Below are 19,937 nucleotides of genomic sequence, written 5' to 3' on the forward strand. Positions count from 1 at the left end.
TAATGTATCTTCACATCTTCATGTCACATAATTACCTGAATTTTGCATATCAGTATTTCTTATTGGCATGAAAGAGTTCTGACAGCTTAGGTATACAGTTTAAATTTAATACTCAACCATATTTTTTTCTTTGCTATGTCTATATTGCTTCATTATGTAATTATAATACTTTCCCAAGTTTGTATCAACATGTACTTTATAATGCATATAATTATTTAAAGTAAAGTATATATAATGGAAACAATAATTGGTCATTTTAATTTTTCAGTCTAGTTTTCCCCCCTAGGCTAGACCTGTGCTTTAACTGTTATAGGAAGTCCAAGGGTAGAAATCCCTTCCATTGCTACATATCATCAGCATCTCTGTCATTAATATAGTCTTTGTTGTCTGGGGTCCTGAGGGTGACTTGCCTATTGTCACACAGCTAGTATATTTCAGAGGAAGGACTTAATCCCAGTTCTTCTGCTCTGTCTGCTAGTCATGGACCTTGCTCTCCCAGGTATATTTGTTCCATATAGCTTAAACACTAGTTTTTATGGTATCCAAGTAAGAACCCTTTGTGGTTTGTGAATCTTGTGATTGTCATCTTGCCACAGAGACAAGTGTTTACTTAAAGTACTTTAAACAGTTCATTTTGAATTATCTATGCTCAGGGAGAAGGAGAAGTATAAGTAACCCAAAAGAGTTGAAAACTCAAATACTCTTGATTTGGTGTTGGAGGTTTTGGTTTTTGTAGCAGCAATTTACTTTCATAAATATGTTTGGCTGAAGCTAACCTTAAAATCAGTTCCTTTTCCTATACTGAACTGGCTCAGCAGCGTGCTGGTAGTGTAAGTCATGAGCCAACCTGCAATCAAACCCTTGGGATTCATTCTTCATATGTGACATTCATTCAGACAATTAAAAATCAATTGCTTTAGTATAACCTTTGGGGTGTCCCAATACTAGGAAATGTATACCCCTCTGTTAAAGGGGAGGCCTCCCTTTTTAGCTTGTCTGAAATGATGAGAAGACTCCTTAGACTTTGGCCTCAGTTCAGGGCCTAGCAGAGGCCTAAGTATATATGGTGAGAGAGAGAGAAGAGATCAGCACACTGTCAGTAATGCTGAAGGATAGCTGTGGCTAGCAGCTGCTCTCTGACATGCCAGACAAAAATGGGGAGAAGCAGGGCTTCTGTTCTGGTGTTTTAAGTCTGCCAATCAACTGCAAAAATTATTATTTTGGATAGAAAGAGCTAGCTGGGGCTTCTCATGGCCAAGTAGTACAGTTTCTAGGGTCTGTTGTTTCAGGGTGGCTTTCCCTCTATGTCTCTGTGTTACCTAATGTTATATGTGTCACCTTATTCTTTGTGAGACCCTGGAGAAGTTTTGTGTGCCAGGCCATGCCCCTTGAGAATACCAAAGGTGCTGATGTTGATGCTGATGCATATCTTTCAAAGTCCCCGGTGTTCTTGACACCACCTTCTGAGCCATTCCCTAAGTCTAGTATCTAACACTATAGGACCCTGTCATAAGCAGGTCTCATGAGGGGCTAAACATTGTTGATTTAAACCATAGCTGAGTATGGGTATTAGGGACTTAGCCTACATTGTGGACTTCCTACACATGTGGACTCTTCTTCCCTGAAAGAGGCCCTTGTTTCTCCATTGGTAGAGAACTTTCCAGAGCATTGCTCTGGAAAAGGTACATGTATCCTTCTTGGTGGCCAAACTATAATGGGGACAGCCCAGGGGGTATGTTGAACCAATTGGAGGCTCAGCATGGCTAACAACCTCCCCTTCCTGTGGGAGAGGTAAAAAGGGGGAGAGAGAGGAGCTGGGGGGTTGGGCTTCAGACCAAACGAGGAGAGACTGCACAGCTGACTCTCATTGAAACTATGGCCCCCAGATGGTGGTGAGTTTGTGTTGTGGAAGCAAGGCCAGCTTTTTGAGCTGGAAGCAAGTTTGGGGTTTGAGTCAGTCTTTGCTAGAGCCAGGGAGCTTATTCATTTTCTCTTCCCCTATTCCCTTTCTCATTGTCCTTGGCTTTATTAACTTCACCTTTGTTGTAAATTTTGTTCCCATTAATAAAACCTGATTTGTTTGTGGAAAAGAGGCTGTTAATCTCCTTTCTTACTAGTCTGGGAGAAATAACTAAAAAAGGCAGTTTGGAAGAGAGGAAACTTTAGACCTAGAGGTCTCTCATTATTTTCTAAACCCCAATACTGTGGCGAGCCGCCCAATTAACTCTCCCCATATTAAATTTGGCCCTTACATTGGTCTGTGCTACTTGGATTTCATACAGTGGCACTGTATCATCACCTGTCATTTTAGGGATTCAAGTAAAGCTTAATAGCATCAGAATGCTGATATTGAAGTCAGATACTTCATAGTGAAGTCCTTCTTTGCACAGCAAAGGCATCTCCTAAATCTTTATTTAGTCTATATTCCCAGCCAAATGGGAACAACTAATAACTACTTCCTGTCATTTTACTTAACTTGTACAGTTACCTTACTTTGGTTTAGCTCTTGAAACAACTCTCTATACTATCCTGTTAGTTTTCACTAAAATATATATCTCTTAGCACATCACTATTTTTTGGACCGTGAGCATTTGTGGAAGACTCTGCCCTAGGTTTTTTGGGGAAACGCTTTGTATCACCTGTTCTTACTATTTTGTTTTTGTTGTTCAGTGATATTTCAGTCGTGTCTGACTCTTCATGACCCCATTCTGGGGTTTCCTTGGCAGAGATACTAGAGTAGTTTTGCCATTTCCTTCTCCAGCTCATTTTATAGATGAGGAACTGAAGTAAACAGGGTTGAGTGACTTGCCCAGGATCACACAGCTAGTAAGTGTCCTGAAGCCCAGATTTGAACTCAGAAAGAGTGAGTCTTCCTTACTTCAGGCCCAGCACTTTATCTACTATGCCACCTGGTTGCCCCTGTTCTTACTCTCCTATCTTAGTAAATGCTTTTGTTAAGAACTAGTTAAGGGGGCAGCTAGGTGGTGCAGTGGATAGAGCACTGGCCCTGGAGTCAGGAGTACCTGGGTTCAAATCTGGCCTCAGACACTTAACACTTACTAGCTGTGTGACCCTGGGCAAGTCACTTAACCTTCATTGCCCTGCCAAAAAAAAAAAAAAAAAGAACTAGTTAAGTCTACTGGGTGATTATTAATTGGAAGCATGCTGCAGGAGGCTCCTGAGATGTAGTGGTAGGACCACAGGGTTATCTCTGAAACCTAAGAGTAGCTGCCTGTCTGGGGACTCAACCCATGAATACAATGCAAGTTGGGGGCATAGTCTATAAGGGGTGCCAATTGAACATAATTTGTTTGGCTGCCCATCCAGTGATAAAGGCATGGAGTTATTTGTCCAAAACCCCCCACTCTCTAGGGGTGCAGATGCTAGGAATAAAGAGATCCATTGGGATGTCAATTTTTCTCATATGTCTGTGCTTCCTGGGGCTCCAATTAGTCTTTCTCACCCTATCTCTCTCAAGCTCCACTTCTCCATTTCTCTCTAGTCTTTTTTGTTTTTGTTTTGTTTTTTGGTGAAGCAATTGGGGTTAAGTGACTTGCCCAGGGTCACCTCTCTAGTCTTTTTGAGGTCTCTGTCCCTCTGTCCCTTGCATGGCTTCAGAGGTCTCTTAGCTAATCAGGAGTCATATCTTCCATCTTATCTGTACCATTATGACAGCTATCTAGGTTACCACCCAATCTACCTGGGCCATATACCTATGTGGAATTTTTTGGACTTTCTGAGATATCCATAAAGCTCATTTGTGAACCTGGGAAGACTTATATTATCTGGGAAGATTTGTATGAACTGATACAAAGTCAAGTGAGCAGAACCAGGAGAACAATTTATACAACAATAACAACATTGTAAGAAAATGAAGTTTGGGGCAGCTAGGTGGCACAGTGGATAGAGCACCAGCCCTGGATTCAGGAGGACCTGAGTTCAAATCTGACCTCAGACACTTAACACTTACTAGCTGTGTGACCCTGGGCAAGTCACTTAACCCCAATTGCCTCACAAAAAAGAAAAAAAAAAAGAAAATGAAGTTTGAAAGACTTAGTAACTCTGATCTACACAATGAGCAATCACAGCTCCAAAGAATTGTTGATGAAACATGCTGTCCACCTTCAGATAGAGAACTGATGGATTCAGAGTGCAGACTGAAGTATATTTTCTTTAAAAAATGTTTTTTGGTCATGGCTATTACAGGAATTTATTTTATATGACTGTACATATTTGTAATGGATTTTGTTTTTCTTGCCTTTTCAAGGAGTGTGAAAGGGGGAAGAAAGGGAGAGAATTCGGAACAACAACAAAAAAGAATAAAAAAAAATGCACTTCTAGCAATTTACTTTCTTCTGCCCTGGATACTTTCCCCTCTTCCGGCACTTTTCTGGAATGTTCTATGTCCCATGCTTATGCAACTGGGGCATCCCAAAGACCATACCTACCCCTTCTATATTGTTATGTTATGAATGAAAAACCAACCAGGTACACGAGAGTAAAAACCCATCTCCTTCATGTATAATCCATAACTGTTAATGGTTTTAGTTAGCTTTCTTCTTGTGAAAGTAACTGGATTGCACAGTGATTAGGGTGTCAGAGAATTGGCAAAGCTGGGTATGCTAAATCTTAGGTCATCCTCTTCAGTGAACTCATCCCGCCTTTTTTTTTTTTTTCTTCCTACCATAACCTAAAGAGCATTGGTCCTGAGGGTCTGGTGATCTCCCTAGTTGTGTATCATTTCCTTGTCCCTTCCTCTTATTTTCCATGTGCACACTTATGAGTGTTTCATTTTAGCCCTTGGGCCGTTATACTTGTTGTTATTGTTGTCATTTTTCAGTTGTGTTGACTCTTTGTGACCCCTTTTTCAGGTTTTCTTGGTAGAAATACTGGAGTGATTTTCCATTTCCTTCTCCAACTCATTTTACAGATGAGGAAACTGAGGTAAACAAGGTTAAATGACTTGTCTAGGGTCACACAGCTAGTAAGCTAGTCTGAAACTAGGTTTGAACTCAGAAAAATGAGTCTTCCTGACTCCAAAACTCTATCCCCTGTTCCACCTAGCTGTCCTCACTTAGGCTAAGTGGTCCTAATGCCAGGCATCTAGGCACATAATATAGGTTGTACTTTTCCACTGTCCTGTTCACTGTTAACTCTGTGTCAGACAGATGATGCAGCTTTTGATTGGTCGAAACTCGTTTTCTAACTGCAGGGGCCTGAGCTCATCTTCTAATTCTTGGTTAACATTAGATCCTCCCAGTTTGTGGTCATGAAAAAGAAACTCTCTGTACTTGAGCCTCACTAAGCTTTGTATCACGAAGTGACCCTGAGAACTTCTCTACCACATCTGGGTCTCATCAGTAATACCTTCTCCCACATCTAGTGCTGATGACCTGTTTTCAACCAAGCATATTCTTAGAGTATATGATTTTGCCACCTGAACCCCAGTTATGAATGTGTTTCATCACACCCCCCAACTTCTCTCTCTTCACCTTGAACTAGGTGAGGTTCTTGCAGCTGGGGGGTAGGGATGAATATCTGTCTGTTTATGTTGACACACACACATACATGTATTGTGGGTATATATACATACATCCTGTGTATGCATATATACTTTTGTTTGCCTACTTGCTATACTACATAATAATAATAAAGCTCTTATTTGTTTCAGCTTCCTGAGTCCAATTTTCTGTAAATTTCCAAACAACCCAAGTCTGTTTTAACCCAAGCCATGAGGTCAAATAAAGTAGTGTTCAGGAACAATTGATTGACATCAGGGAAAATGGAAATTTATTAGCTGAATTTCAACAAAATCCTTTGCATTGAATCAGAATATCACGTATGAGTAACATGACTTAGTAAACAAAGCCTAGCATGTGCTCTTTCAATTTAGACCTTTTTTAGCTTTTTTGAAGTAATGACAACCATTAAACCTAAGTATTGGGGCAGCTAGGTGGCGCAGTGGATAAAGCACCGGCCCTGGATTCGGTAGGACCTGAGTTCAAATCCAGCCTCAAACACTTGACACTTATTAGCTGTGTGACCCTGGGCAAGTCACTTAACCCTCATTGCCCCGCAAAAAAAACCCCAAAACCAAAAAACCCAAGTATTAAAATAAACAGAACTTAGAGAACCAGACCATCAAATCACTATTTCACCAATGTTAAACCTAGATCTTCAGAAATAATGAATAGCCAATCATATTGCTGTCATTATACCATTAATATTTAATGAGCAAAAAAATTTTATATCATTAATAAATAAAAATTTCATCTTTATCTTCTTTCTTTTATGTCTCTTATTATCCACACAATTATTAGTATAGTAGTACATGTATATAGGTTATAAATAAGTAAATATATATGCATTAGGATTGTGTGATCAAAAGTTTTTACTGAGAGGGATGTATGATCAAAAAAGTTTTGAGACTCCAGCTCTCCAAAACTAAACCTAGGTATACAGCTTCATTCACATCTGAATCAAGGAGGCACTTTCTCTGTTCTAGGTTTTACTTGCTAGACAAGCTGGTACTGCCCTACACCCAGAAGTAACAGCTCAGTCCCCTTTTTTTCTTATCCCTCCTAAACTCAGGAGTGCTACAGATCAATAAGGTGGCAACTCTGCTCTTCATTTCAGTGATGCTTCTGGAATCCAGAGGTCTGAAAACCAAGATATATCTAGATATCTAGATATCTAGGTAGAGATAGATAGATATACATATACATATACATATATAGAGACAATTAACAAAAACATAAGATCAAAAGTCATTTTTTCCAATAGTTAGGTGGTTAAAAGGATATGAACACAGTGTTCTTAAAAGAATAATGTCAAATCATTAACAACTACATGAAAGAACGCACTAATAATAAAGAGATGCAAACCACAGCCAATATGAAGTGTCAGCTATCACTCATCAAAGTGGCAAAAGTGATAAAACATGAGAACATTAGGTGTTGGAGGGGTTATAGAAAGAGGGGTATGCTAATGTACTTGACATGGGGCTTAGGACAGGACAAACATAGCATGGAGTAAAGGGACTACTAAAGTTTAAACTGACCAACTAGCTATCAGGATGAACACACCTAAGAAGTAAGGTAGGGGGCAGCTAGATGGTGAAGTGGATAAGGCATTGGCCCTGGATTCAGGAGGACCTGAGTTCCAATCCAGCCTCAGACACTTGACACTTACTAGCTGTGTGACCCTGAGCAAGTCACTTAACCCTTATTGCCTGCCCCCCCCCCCACACACACACACAAAAAAAAGAAGTAAGGGGAGAAAAAATTCTATAACAGGAAAGTCAATTAGGTGTGGCTACTACCTGACCAGATCTAGGAGATGGAGATAACTCCAGAGGTTAGGACTATCATTCCCAAAAAATAAAATCGCCCTTACTCCCCTTACTCTCAAAAATCTTTCCCTACCCCACCCCCAAAAGGGGGTGTCAGGTGGTCACCCCATCTGTCCTCTATGAAAGCTTTGGCCTTCCTTTGGGGAGAAAGATGTCTCTAAGCCATTATCCTCTCCTTGAGGCTAAGTCTTTGAGTTCCCTCTCAGTCACTTTCTCTGGAGTCCAAATAAAAGACCATTTAAATTCTAATTGGATTGTGTTCCAGAGTGTAAATTTTTTTTTTGGGTGGGGCAATGAGGGTTAAGTGACTTGCCCAGGTTCACATAGCCAGTAAGTGTCAAGTGTTTGAGGCCAAATTTGAAATCAGGTCCTCCTGAATCCAGGGTTCATGCTTTATCCACTGTACCACCTAGCTGCCCCCCTGGAGTGTAATTCTTTACAGAGGAATACCTAAGGACCGCTACCACCTATTTCCCTGAAACATACTGTTGGTGGATGTTTTGATTGTTCCAGCAGTTCTGAACAATTTCTTAGAAAGAAATCTTATTAGAAAGTGACTAAATGTGCATATCCTTTAACTTAGAGATTTTAGGCACATATGCCAGGAAGGTCAAGGATAAAAAGAAAGGCCATATAATATATATAGTTGTTGTTAAATTCCATTCCAATTATGTGTAAAGATAGTTTTCAACATTAATTTTTTTGTAATATTTTAATTCCAAATTTTTCTCCCTCCCTTCCCTTCCCTTCCCCCCCTCCCCAAGATGGCAAGCAGTCCGGTATAGGTTATAGACGTGCAATCATGTTAAACATTTTCACACTAGTCATTTTGTGAAAGAAAAAGCAGAACATAAGAAGAAAAACAAAGTGAAAACAGTATGCTTCAACCTGTACTCAGACTCTATCAGTTCTTTCTCTGGATGTGAAGAGCATTTTCCATCAGGAGACCTTTGGAATTGTCTTGGATCATCGTATTGCTGAGAAGAGCTAAATCTATCACAGTTGATCATCACACAATTTTTCTGTTACTGTGTACAATATTCTCCTGGTTCTGCTCACTTCACTCAGCATCAGTTCATTTCCAGGTTTTTCTGAAATCTCCATTCCATCCATCCATCCATCCATCCATCCATAAATTTCCTCAATTTTCAATTCTTTTCTACCACAAAAAGAGCTGCTATAAATATTATAAAATATTTGTAATAGCACTTTTCTTAGTAGCCAAGAATTGGAAACAAAGAAGATGCCCATCAAGTAGGGGATGGTTAAACAATTTTTGGCATATGAATGTGATGTAATATTATTGTGCTGTGATGAATGATGAATACAAATACAGAGAAACATGTGAAGATGTAAACTGATGCAAAGTAAAGTAAGCAGAGCCTGGAAAACAATTTATACAGGGACTACAAAGGAAATGGAAAAAAACAACAAAATCAAATTTGAATGCTTAAAAATATTAATGACCTAGATTGGTCACAAATTCTCTCAGAGTGGGGGCAGCTAGGTGGTACAGTGGATAAAGCACTGGCCCTGGATTCAGGAGGACCTGAGTTCAAATCCAGCCTTAGACACTTGATACTAGCTGTGTGACCCTGGGCAAGTCACTTAACCCTCATTGCCTGGCAAAAACAACAACAAAAACGCATACACACAACAAAAAACAAACAAAAAAGACAAAAAACAAATTCCCAAAGAGGTAAAGTACTATAAGTTAAAAAACTTCACATAATGTCAGATTTTTTAAATGACTTGGTTAGTTTTGTTGAACTTTTGTTGTTTTTGACTCTTTACTATAAGAGATGACTTTCTGGGAGGGGAGAGGGATGCAACAGAAAATAGAAGAATTTTTCCTTAATATAGCATGACAGTATGGCATAGTGCATAGAGGGCTGGCCTGCAATAGAAGAAAATCTGAGTTCAAGCCCTAACTCTGGGCAAGACAGCCAGCCATGGCTGGGGATGGATGCAATGGATGAACGTGACCCTCCACAGCCCCTGCTGTAGAATTTGGAACAATTCTCATCTGCCCAGTCTTCACATGCTTAGGGTAGCCATTCCCTTAACTCACCGGCTGGTTTGAGACCTGTCAGTTACCCTCAACGTGATTTAGTCCATCTGCCAAGCTTCTTGGAACCACAAGTGAGAGCCCTACTAGATGCAGGGTTCCAGGTGAGTCACTCAGCCTCAGTTTTCTTATCTGTAAAATGAGGATAATAATCCATCTACCTCATAGAGTAGTTGTGAGGATACGGTGAGATGAGATCAGGGAATAGGTGGAGGGGCTGACTTTGGCAAGAAGGGTCAAATGGGCTGGCAGGTCTAGACACAGAAAAATGTTTCTGTTTCATTCCAACAAGAATGTGGAATCCTGGGGGCAGCTAGGTGGTGCAGTGGATAAAGCACCAACCCTGAATTCAGGAGGACCTGAGTTCAAATTTGGCCTCTGACACTTGACACTAGCTGTGTGACTCTGGGCAAGTCACTTAACCCTCTTTGCCCCGCAAAAAATAAATAAATAAATAAAAAGAATGTGGAATCCTACCAGTCCTACCTGGGATACCCCTAAAGGGGAGGAAGTGCAATGAAAATAAACAATAGGGAAGCTTCTCCCCCATCCCCCACCAATGCTAAAAATACAAAAGACTCACTAGCACAAGTTAACAAAAATCTTAAATCAGCAGCAGTGATTTGTCACTACTTTTATTCCCTCCTCTGAGGCGAAGGCTAAACAGGAAGGATTTTCAGGGGCTGCTGAATAGGGATTTTACCTTCATCTTGTCTTTGAACTGTCCAAACAATTTCTGTCTTCTGATAAGCCAGGCCAGGGTTTGTGTTGTAGCATTGATCATCTTCTATAAGGAGCACTAGAGTAACTGTCACAGGGCTTCAACCTTTGTGATTCACAAGTTTGTCTTAAAGGCTGGAAATAACCATTTCAGGACTGCTCAGTCATCTGTGTACAGGAAAGAAAAACATAGAGCAGAAGAGGCAGCCAGAGGCCCCAAACTCAGGCTGAGGCAGGCTTAGGCAGGGTATAGACCCTCTGTTTTGTGTTCTTATTGGGGAAGACATGCTGTCAGAGTGGGCAAAATGCCCCACCTGGACCCTTCCAGGGAGAGGCTTAAGAAATCCTGATATACTGAGCAAGGGGGGATGGAGGGAGGGATGGAGAGAGAGAGAGAGAGAGAGAGAGAGAGAGAGAGAGAGAGAGAGAGAGAGGGAGGGAGGATAAGAGGATGGGGAAATGAGGGAGAGAGAAATATGGGGAAGGAAGGAGAGGGAGGTGTGAAGGAGGGTGGGAGAGGAGGAGAGGAATGAAGAAAAAGGGAAAGAATGAGAGAAGGAGGGGAGGAGACAGGAAGAGAGGGAGAAGAGAAAGAGGCAAGAATAAAAGGGGAGGGAGAAGGGGGTGAAAGTGAGAGAGAAAGGGGAGGAAGGGATGGGAGAGGGGATCGAGGGAGAAAAAGAGAAAGGGAAAGAGGAAAAGAGGGAAGGAGAGAGAGGTCATTCCCTTAAGATTCTCTTGGCTTAATTAGCCAGTTTTCTTTGATGTAGCTTCTCCCTCTTCTCCCTACCCTCTGTCCCCTGACCAGGCAAAGTACTAAGCACTGAGCTACATGATCCTTAGAAGTCATGGGGAGCTCAGCATGCTCCTTGGGATGTGCTCCAATCTAGCCCTTCACCACACCTTCCTTAATTGTGAGAGGTTTAGTTTGTTTAAGTATATGCTTCTCCCAAGAGAATGTGTTTTTCTCTTTTAAGTCTGAGAGCTATCTTAGGCTTTCTAGGGAAAATCAATTTCTTGGTTGCCTATTCTCCCTCCCCCACCCCCTTGTGTGCCTCTGTCTTTCTGATTTTCTGGTTGTTTTTTGCCCCCCTCCAAGTTCATTTAAGCGCGGCCACCTCTGAGATGGGACTGCACATCTGGCTCCAAATGATCACAGGCTAGTGGCCCCCATTGACATATCGGTGTATCTGTGAAAGTGTGTCAGGCTATGACCAGACTTGCTGCAATGCCTGGGACACAGGTAGTATTTCCAAAGGGGAAGTCCCTAATCGTGGCCTAGCAAGAAATTCAAACTGTATGGGAACTAGGGAAAAACTGTAAGAGCACAAAGCTTTCTTTAACTGGGCATAATGGAAGGCTTTGCGCTGGTGACACAACCCTTGCCAGACCCAAGGATTAGATACCAGTACAAGAGGCTCCATCAGGAAAAAAGGTCATGAAGAGATGGCCAAGGCTCATCAGAACCAGCAACACTTTTTTGTTTGTTTTATACCATTTTATTGCAATTTATCTATATTTATGTTTACAAAAAGTAAAAGTTTATTGAGCGATTCACTGAACTCATACCCTTTTTCTCCTCTCTGCTCTCACTTCAACCTGCATGGACAGTACACTGGATTCGGAGTTAGAGGGTCACAGCATCATAGTGGGAAAGGGCCCTCCAAAGCCATCTAGTCATTGGTTCATTATGTGGTCTGTCCCTTCCTTCATTTTCAGACAGATAATGAAACCGAGGTCGTGAAAGCCCAAATGACTTTGCCCAATATGGACATCTTTTGAGTGTCACTTCCTACCCAGATGACCTTAGATAAGTTACATAACCTCTCTGGGCCTCAGTTATCTCATTTGTAAAATAAAGGAATTTAGACCAGACAATCTCTGAGGTCCCTTCCTAATCTAAAACTATAACTCTGTGATCCTCTCTTCTTGATTTTTAAAATTTTTTTATGCTTCCATCTGTATTCAGACACCATCAGTTCTTTCTCTGGAGATGTATTGCATTTTTCATAAGTCCTTCAGAGTTGTCTTGGATTGTTGTATTGCTTGCTGAAAATAGCTAAGTCATTCACAGCTGATCATCTTACAATACTGCTGTTACATTTCACTTTGCATCAGCTCCTGTAAGTCTGTCCAGGTTTTTTTGATAGCATCCTGCTCATCATTTCTTATAGCACAATAGTGTTTCATCACAATCTTATCCTATCATTTGTTCAGCCATTCCCCAGCTGATGGGCATCTCCTCAATTTTGAATTCAACTTTTTGTTTTGTGTCTCTTTTTGGATAGTGATGTAGTAGTGGTATTACTAGGTCAAAGAGTAAACACATGTGCTTGATCTTTGTTTTGACATCTGTATCCTCAGCAAGCTAATTATACCCATCATATTACTGTCACTTGTGTGAGGACAGTCATTTCTGCTTCTCCATTGCCTATGTAAGGTCCTGCCCCCTTCCTATGTGAGCAGTTTGGTTGCTAAAAGGAACAGTAATAGTAATTTCTGTAAAGAGAGAGAATGAAATCAACTCGTAGGAGACCTAAGTTGTTATTCCTTTCATTTGGGAATGGTTTGGTGGCTGAAAGGAGCAGAAAAGGAACTTTTGTGTGTGGAAAATTGATACAAACCGTATATAACCTACATCAGATTGCTTTTTATCTTGGGGAAGGGGGAGGGAAGGGAGGGAGGGAGGAAAATTTAGAATTCAAAATCTTTGGGGTTTTTTTGCAACAAATATTTTATTTTTTTTCAGTTACATATAAGGGTAGTTTTCAACATTCATTTTCATAAGATTTGGAGTTCCAAATTTTTCTCCCTCCCTCCCTTTCTTACCCCCTCCACAAGACCGCCCGAAAACAAGTTATATATGTACAATCCACAAGTGCTCTTTTTTTTTTTTTTTTTTTTTGGTGAGGCATTTGGGGTTAAGTGAATTGCCTAGGGTCACACAGCTACTAAGTGTTAAGTATCTGAGGTCGGATTTGAACTCAGGACTTCCTGACTCCAGGGCCAGTGCTCTATCCAGTGCACCATCTAGCTGCCCCGACAGTGCTCTTTTTATCAGTTCTTTCTATGGGTAAGTAAGTTTTGTCATTAGTTTCTTGGGATTGTCTTGGATCATTGCATTGCTGAGAGTAGTTGTCATTCACAATTAATTGCTCATTGAACAATACTGCTGTCACTATGCACAATGTCCTCCCAGATCTGCTCACTTCACTATACATCTAGAACTCAAAATCTTATAAAAAGAAACAAATAGGGGCCCCTAGGTGGCCCAGTGGATAAAGCACCAGCCCTGGATTCAGGAGGACCTGAGTTCAATTCCGGCCTCAGAGGGGCAGCTAGGTGGAGCAGTGGATAGAGCACCGGCCCTGGATTCAGGAGGACCTGAGTTCAATTCCGGCCTCAGAGGGGCAGCTAGGTGGAGCAGTGGATAGAGCACTAGCCCTGGAGTCAGGAGTACCTGAGTTCAAATGCGGCCTCAGACACTTAACACTTGCTAGCTGTGTGACCCTGGGCAAGTCACTTAACCCCAATTGCCTCACTAAAAAAAAAAAAAATTATAAATCAAATCCGGCCTCAGACACTGACACTTACTAGCTGTGTGACCCTGGGCAAATCACTTTGCCCCGCAAAAAGAGAGAGAGAGAGAGAGAGAGAGAGAGAGAGAGAGAGAGAGAGAGAGAGAGAGAGAGATGACAGGGACCTGCTTCTGGAAGAAGACATTCTATGTTTGCTGAGTCTAACATCTTTCCATTGGCCTTGACTTTAAATCTGCCTGATAAGGGCATGGTCAGTATCTCATTTTCCAGTAGCATCCAGGGGTGAAGATCTCATTCATTCTCGGCATGGACATCATGCAGTTCAGTGGGATGAAGGAAAAACCCGAGAGATGATTTCTGAGTAATTAATAATCAATATATTAATTAGACTAGCAAATAATCATTAAATTGATAGTCAGTGGTCTCAGGAACCAAAGGTAAAACCATGGAGATGACTGAATGCTTAAATGCCCCTGGAAAAGGAGTACCCCTGATGGTAGGCAAAAGTCTTTAGCCCCTTCCACTGAGAATGTGACTTGATTGCTGTTTCCAGCAATCTGGACAAAGGAATTCACCCCTACCCAGAACACTCTGGGTTCCCTTAGACTCGAATGAGGGGCTGCAAGGGCATAGAATTCACCTAGATTAGATTGTTTGTAAGGTCTTCTAGTTGAGTGGTGTCCCACCCAAGATCAAAGAGCATGTACCCAGAGGGTTTGGGCAATCTCATCTATCAGCAATGGCCTTCAGAGACTGACCAACTGACCTGCCAGGACTGGTCCCTGAATGAGGAAATAGAAAGGAAAAACCTCAATCCTAATTTAATAATTAGCTATTAATATAATAGAAAATAATCATTTCTCTCAGAAGGGACAGGCCACTTTCCACTTTCCTTTAGGCCTTGCAGTCCTGAGAAATGGGCTTTGGTTATAGGTCTATGTCATCTGTCCTTTTCAATTCTAGATTCAGGGAGTGGAGTCCCTGACCAGTGACCTCTATCCATAGTAACCTTAGAGCCTAGGAACCAGCCCAGCAGGGCAGCCCTGAAAAAACAAGGTGGGGAGCAAGCCCAGGCAGGGCTTTGGACTTGAAACTTGATGGTTATATATCAGCTGAGTTAAGTCCCAAATCTAATCCCCTCACCTTCCCCACCGAGCCAGGATTATGCTCCTCTTCGGTATTTATGTGTGGGTGCTGGGCACAGGTGTCTGTATGTTTATTACTGCTATAACCTGGAATTAAATATTCCTTTGTAAAAGCTCATTAAATGGACTTCGAGGATCCCATAGGCCCCTAAATGGAGGAGTCTTAGCCAATTCTCTAGGGCTATAAAGTGCAGATTACTGCATTGGTAGAGCTATCCTTTCCACGAGTTTCCCAAGCCAATAAAATCACTGGCTCACTCCTCAGTCTGTCAGTAAGCATTTATTAAGTGCCTACTACATATCAGGCCTTGTGTTAAGTGCTGGGCATTCAAAAAGAGGCAGAAGACAGCCCCTGCCTTTGAGGGGTTCATGTTCTGATGGGGGAGCCAATATGTCAACAACTATGTACAAATAAGCCATGTACAGGATGAATAGGAAATAACGGAGGAAGGCATCAGAGTTAAGAGGGCTTGGGAAGGACTTCATGTAGAAGAAGGTGGGATTTGGGGATTTGAGGGAAGCCAGGGAAATCAGGAGGCAGAGATGAGAAGGAAAGCCTTTTAGGCGTGGGCACAGCCTGAGAAAATGCCCAGACCTAAGAGAGGGAGCATCTGGTTTGTGGAATAGCCAGGCCAGTGTCACTGAATCAGAGTACGTAGCAGGGTATAAGTTAGAAGAGGAGGGGAAATAGAGGTGGGGGGCTAGATTATGAAGGGCTTTGAAAGCCTAGATCCTAGAGGTGACAGAGAGCCACAAGAGGTGGTTGAGTAAAGGAGTAGCATGATATGACCTAAGGACAGCAAGTTTTTCAGTACAAAGGTATTCTGAACTTCCTAAATATCTTGACTTTTAAATATATATATTTAAAAAAAAAATATCTTGGGGGCAACTAGGTGGCTCAGTGGATAAAGCACCAGCCCTGGATTCAGGAGTACCTGAGTTCAAATCCAGCTCAGACACTTGGCACTTACTAGTGTAACAATTGGAATGACACCACCTGCTGGAGACGTACTGTAGAAAAGCTCCGCCATGAGGTGAAGGTCTCTGAGGGAAAGACCATGCATCTTTTCTTTGGTGTCAGGAAGTGACGTTTGCTTGTGGGAGGAAGAAGGGGGAGCCTGGCGCTCTGACTCTTTCTTTCCTGTGGACTCTGGCGGAGAGCAGAGCTAGGAATGCTCTCTCCCTTTAATAGATAGAGGAATCTAGGGCTTTCTCTCTCTCTTTACCAAATTCTTATTCTCCTTAATAAATGCTTAAAAGTCTAACTCTTGCTAAAGCTTATAATTTATTGGCGACCACTCATTGGATATTTTAGACACACTAGCTAGAATTTTAGCCTTTACACTAGCTGTGTGACCCTGGGCAAGTCACTTAACCCCCATTGCCCCGCCAAAATAATAATAATAATAATAATAATAATAAATAAGTGTCTCAGATTTTTAACAACCCTGGGCCTCTTTGCTGCACCTCTCACAGGATGCTCCCTCTCCTCACTCTTTTTGCCTTGCCGCAGGCTGTCTCCCAGGCCTGGACTGCTCTCCCTCCTAACTTGGGCCACCTGGCTTCCTTCCAGACTCAGCTTAAATTCTACCTTCTGCAAGAGGCCTCTCCTAGTCATCCTCCAACAGCAAATACTTTCCCATTTACACTGCATATAGCGTATATTTCTTGTATATACATAGTGGTTTGTATGTTCTCTCCCCTTTTTAAATTGCTTCTTTCTGGCTACTTACAGTATTTTCTCCTTCACCTGATAATTCTGGAATTTGGCTACAATATTCCTTGGAGTTTTCCTTTTGGGGTCCCTTTCAGGAGGTGATCAGTGGATTCTTTCAGTGACAATTTTATCCTCTGATTCTATAATATCAGGCAAGTTCTCCTTGATAATTTCCTGGAATATGGTGTCTAGTCTCTTTTTATGATCATGGCTTTCAGGTAGTACAATAATTCTCAAATCGTCTCTCCTGGATCTATTTTCCAGGTCAGTTGTCTTTCTAATGAGGTATTTCACATTTTCTTCTATGTTTTCATTCTTTTGATTCTGTTTTATTGATTCCTGGTGTCTCATGGAGTCATTAGCTTCCAACTGTCTAATTCCAATTTTTTAAGGCATTGTTTTCTTCAGTCAGATTATACACCTCCTTTTCCATTTGGCCAAATGAATTTTTTAAGGAATTGTTTTCTTCAATCTTTGTGCTTCCTTTTCCAAGCTGCTGATTCTTTGTGCTTCCTTTTCTAAGCTACTGATTCTTTTTTCATAATTTTCTTGTGTTGCTTTCATTCCTCTCCCCATTTTTTGTTCTACCTCTCTCAATTGATTTTTTTTTTTGGTGGGGCAGTGGGGGTTAAGTGACTTGCCCAGGGTCACACAGCTAGTGAGTGTCAAGTGTCTGAGGCTGGATTTGAACTCAGGTACTCCTGAATCCAGGGCTGGTGCTTTATCCACTGCGCCACCTAGCTGCCCCCCTCAATTGATCCTTTTTGAGCTCTTCCAAGAATGCCTTTTTGGTCTTGAGACCAATTAATCTTCCCTCTTGAGGTTTCACATGTAGGCAATTTGAGAGCATTGCCCTCATCTGAGTTTCTGTTTATCACTTCCCCTTCAACACAGAAGCTCTCAATGGTAAGAGCTCTTTTTTGTTTCTTACTCATATTGCAGCTTTTTTTTTTTTTAAGTTGAGGTCTGCTCCTGGGGCACCAGGGTCACTGTTTCAAGCTTCTTGTGCTGGGAGATAAGGGCTTGTAAGGGGGCTAAAATGTGATGTACTTTTTATTGTACAGTAGGAACTCTGTTATTATTCCATAAATTGATAATCTATCGGGTCATCCCTTTAAATTGTGAGCTCCTTGAGAGCAAGAAACTGATTGTGGTTTTTGACAAACCTCCATGGAAAAAGGTACTCACCTTGGGGGTTGACTTAGGACCCCAGGAAATCCAAATTAGGATAGGCCTTCCCCGTACCTCCCTAAGGTGGAGATTATTATAATGAGACTGATAATCAATTTATCTATTCTATAAATATAACTGTCTTCCTTTCTCTAATTTGAGAGATGCCTTTCCACTTTTCTGGTTCTCTCCCTGTGGTCACTCACAGTATTGCAATAAAACTTGGGAAACTGAGTCACTGAATCTTATAATTCTTTTGGGACGACTCACGATCAATTTGACCCTAAATTCTATCCCATATCGACTTATTTTTGAATTATTTAAGAAATTTAAAGAAAAACACTTAAAGTTTTTTATATGTGACCATAACATATTCAATCCATAAATTCAGTGCAAAGGAATAAGAAATGTAAGGCAAAAGATTTATATGATCTGAAAGGAAACCAGAATATAAGAATAAGAAATATAAAGGAAGAAAGATTTATTAACTATGCAAATATAATTTCCATGAGGAGAGAAAAGAACCCCAAACAAAAATCGTATAATATTCAGTGGATTTATATATAATTAACCTCATTTTTAGGGTAGCTGGGTGGTACAGTGGACAAAGCACTGGACTTAGAATCAGGAAGACTCATCTTCCTGAGTTCAAAGCTGATCTCAGACAGTTACTAGCTGTGTGACCCTGGGCAAGTCAATTAACCCTGTTTGCCTTAGTTTCCACATTTGTAAAATGAGCAGGAGAAAGAAATGGCAAAATACCCCGGTATTTTTTTTTTTTTTTGCGGGGCAATGATTTGCCCGGGGTCACACAGCTAGTGAGTGTCAAGTGTCTAAGGCCAGATTTGAACTCGGGTCCTCCTGAATCCAGGGCCAGTGTTTTATCCACTGTGCCACCTAGCTGCCCCAACCCCAGTATCTTTGCCAAGAAAACACCTGGTGGGGTCATGAAGAGTCAGACACAACTGAACAACAAAAACCTAATTTTTACTATTTTGCTATGTTCAAATGATTATCAGCAGCAAGTTAACTTCTTTCACTTCCTCTCATTTTGCTGAAGCAATGATTTGGGTATTTTCTTTGAGTTAACCTTTCCTTGATCTGTCCTGGTTATATATTCTGTTGCTGGAGAAAAATGCATTGTAGGGGGCAGCTAGGTGGTGCGGTGGATAAAGCACCAGTCCTGGATTCAGGAGGACCTGAGTTCAAATCCAGCCTCAGACACTTGACACTTACTAGCTGTGTGACCCTGAGCAAGTAACTTAACCCTCGTTGCCTCCAGCCAAAAAAAAAAAAAATAGTGATAGAGTGGGGCTGGCAGAGGGGACAGTCTGTTGGAGGAGATGGATCGAATGGGATCACTTGAGCAGGTAGCGGGATTATTCTTGGTAAGGAGTAAGACTACCTCATCATGTGAAACTGGACTGAAGGAGGAGATAGTGGCACAAGGCACCTGATTGACAGGAGATAAGGAAGAGGGGGAAAGATGGAGCTCACAGCAATTGACCTCTATTTTTTTCTGAGGTCATATGCCATAATTTTGTAGTGGATCCAATCAAAACAGTTGTGTGATATTCTCACCCTTTGGAGCATGTGTTTAAGGATAAAGGTTAAAAGATGGTGGGAGTGATGCATGACAGAGAAGAGGACAGTGTCTACACTTGAGCTGAATTGCTCAAGGGGGTCAAGATGGTGAAAAGAGGAGAGTCTGACTAGTGTAGGGGAAATGGCCTTTGAGAGAACTGAGAGGTCACAGCATGGACAAAGAGCAGGGTTTGGTAGGGGAAGGCAGAGGAAGAGGTGGAAAGCCAATAGATTATGGGAATAAGGGGATTTTTGAATTCTTGAATGTGAAGGTGGTACATCTGTGAATGATAGCCAGATCAAGGGTTTGAGCACCTTTCTGTGTAGCTGAGGTAGAATGGAGGAATAACTTGTGGAAAGTGGTGGGGGAACTGAGTGGTTAGAGACTTGTTCAAGGAAGAGACTTGAAGTCTTCTAGTATGAGGGCAGGAGTTGGGGAAGAGAAAAAACATTATGAGCCATAAAGAAAGGAGGGGAGTAACCTGAAGGTGTCAGCTACCAGGATTTTAATTGGGTAGTAGGGGTGAATTGCATGAACCTCAAAGGAGGAGAGGATACTGGATGATGGAGGTAGGGAGAACCTGGAAGTGACAATGGGGAACAAGGAGTATTCCTCTGCCTCGACCAATGAGCTGAGGAAAAT

General features: G+C 41.5%; 1 protein-coding gene across 1 annotated transcript in view; it reads left to right on the top strand.

Moving 5' to 3' along the window:
- The window catches only part of METTL7A (methyltransferase like 7A), a 48,813-nt gene that overhangs the window by 17,629 nt on the left and 11,247 nt on the right, over positions 1-19,937 (top strand). The window lies entirely within an intron of this gene.

The sequence above is a fragment of the Dromiciops gliroides genome, chromosome 5 (genome assembly GCF_019393635.1).
Source record: "Dromiciops gliroides isolate mDroGli1 chromosome 5, mDroGli1.pri, whole genome shotgun sequence".
Classification (NCBI taxonomy): Eukaryota; Metazoa; Chordata; class Mammalia; order Microbiotheria; family Microbiotheriidae; genus Dromiciops; species Dromiciops gliroides.